Source organism: Apteryx rowi, unplaced genomic scaffold (assembly GCF_003343035.1).
Source record: "Apteryx rowi isolate R43461 unplaced genomic scaffold, aptRow1 scaffold_1053, whole genome shotgun sequence".
Taxonomy (NCBI): domain Eukaryota; kingdom Metazoa; phylum Chordata; class Aves; order Apterygiformes; family Apterygidae; genus Apteryx; species Apteryx rowi.
The window spans coordinates 92,559-94,956 of NW_020447257.1; positions in this window are offsets into that span (position 1 = coordinate 92,559).

Consider the following 2,398-nt stretch of genomic DNA (forward strand, 5'->3'; position numbering starts at 1 on the left):
AAAATTAGCAGTAGCTGGGCCCTAAAAATGGGCGAAGACCCTAACGGGGCACCCAAAATGAGCAAAGACCCTAGGAGGGCACCAAATATGAGCAAAGATCCTAGCAGGGTTCTAAAAATTAGCATTAGCAGGGCACCAGAGGAGCAAAGACCCCAGGAGGGCACTGAAAATTAGCAAAAGCCCTACCCAGGCACCAAAAATGAGGAAAGAGGCTAGCAGGGACCCAAAAATGAGCAAAGATCCTAGGGGAGCACCAAAAATTAGCAAAGACCCGAGCAGGGACCCAAAAATTAGCATTAGCAGGGCACCAAAAATGAGCAAAGACCCTGATGGGGCACCCAAAGTGAGGAAAGACCCTACCGGGGCACCCAAAATGAGGGCAAAGACTGTAGGAGGGCACCAAAAATGAGCAAAGACCCTACCCAGGCACCAAAAATGAGCAAAGGTGATAGCAGGGACCCAAACATTGGCACTAGCAGGGCCCCAAAAATGAGCAAAGACCCTAAATGGGGCACCCAAAATGAGCAAAACCCCTAGGAGGGGACCCAAAGTGTGCAAAGACCCTAGGAGGGCACCAAAAATGAGCAAGGACCCTAGGAGGGCACCCAAAGTGTGCAAAGACCCTAGGAGGGCACCAAAAATGAGCAAGGACCCTAGGAGGGCACCCAAAGTGTGCAAAGACCTTAGGAGGGCACCAAAAATGAGCAAGGACCCTAGGAGGGCACCAAAAGTGTGCAAAGACCCTAGGAGGGCACCAAAAATGAGCAAGGACCCTAGGAGGGCACCGAAAGTGTGCAAAGACCCTAGGAGGGCACCAAAAATGAGCAAGGACCTTAGGAGGGCACCGAAAGTGTGCAAAGACCTTAGGAGGGCACCAAAAATGAGCAAGGACCCTAGGAGGGCACCGAAAGTGTGCAAAGACCTTAGGAGGGCACCCAAAGTGTGCAAAGACCCTTTCAGGGACCCTAAAATTAGCACTAAGCAGGGCCACCAAGATGATCAAAAACCCTAGCGGGGCACCAAAAATGAGCAAAACCCCTAGGAGGCCCCCAAATGAGAGCAGCAACCGTTGGTGGGTCCCAGCCGCTCTTGAAGGGCTACCGGGGGTCCCATTCCCCCCGGCTCCGGGCAGCCCTCACCCCCCCTTTCCACTGGGTGTTTCAATCTCCCGCGTTGATGGATCATCTCCCCGTTTCGCTTCCCGGCTCCGGCCCCGTAATCGCGTTGAATTGAGCCCCAAACCTGACGAACGCTGCGACTCGTTGCCGAACCATTTCCGTTTGGAGTTGCCTTTCGATACCAAAGCCGGCGCCCAACGGCGCCGTGTTTCCTTCTCCCGGCAGGATTTGCGGGCAACGCTTGCATGTTTTTCCTCCGAACGGGCCGGGAAAGTTTGGGAAAGCTTCATGCAATGAGCTTGGATTGGGTTTCTTTTGCAAACGCAGCCAGCCTCGCTGTCCTCGCCCTGCTGGCCCTGGAGGAAAGGGTTTAAAAACCTCCGCTCTGATCCGTGAGTTCTCACTCCGTTTGCGACAACGGTTCTTTATATGAGACGCTTCTTTTAATGTCAGCAGGTGCCTTCCGGGCTCGGATCCTGAGGCTTCCCTTCCCGGCCACGCCGAGCTACCGAAACGGGCCTGAACCGTAAGTAACTTCCGCTGGCCTTTCCCTCTCCTCTTTCATCCGCGTTACGGGTTAAAAACCGCACCGGGAAATTTGATATTTGGCCGAAAAGCCGCCGTCCTGCCGCTTCGCTTACGTCCGCGCGCGACCGAGGAGCCCGGGCCGCGCCGTTTAATTAGCCCTCGTCGGCTACGGCCGTCGTTAACCCCCCCGCCGCGCTTACGGGGACGGCCCGCGAGCCCCTGCTGCCCCGGGAAACTGGAAACCTGAACACGTTCCCGGTGAGTATCCTAAATGCAAAACGTGCTCGACGTTGCGTTTGAACCCCGCGGATGTTTCCCCTCGAGCCCGGCAGGAGGAAGAGGAAGGAGTTTCGCCGCAGGGGACGAATAGCGTATTGGGGGCGAAAGGGGCCCCCGGCGGCCGCTCGGGTTCGCTCCGTTCGCTCCGTTGCGCGATAGCGAAATGCGTTTCTGCTTTCCTCCGAGCGCTCCTAGGGAGCGGGGGGCGAGAAAGCCCAAAGAAAAGCAAAAGCGGAAAAGCAAAAGTGAAAAAAGCAAAAGCGAAAGAAAAAGCAAAAGGGGAAAAGAAGCAAAAGGGAAAAGAAGCAAAAGTGAAAGAAAAGCAAAAGTGGAAAAAGCAAAAGTGGAAAAAGCAAAAGCGAAAGAAAAGCAAAAGGGGAAAAGAAGCAAAAGGGAAAAGAAGCAAAAGTGAAAGAAAAGCAAAAGCGGAAAAAGCAAAAGTGGAAAAAGCAAAAGCGAAAGAAAAGCAAAAG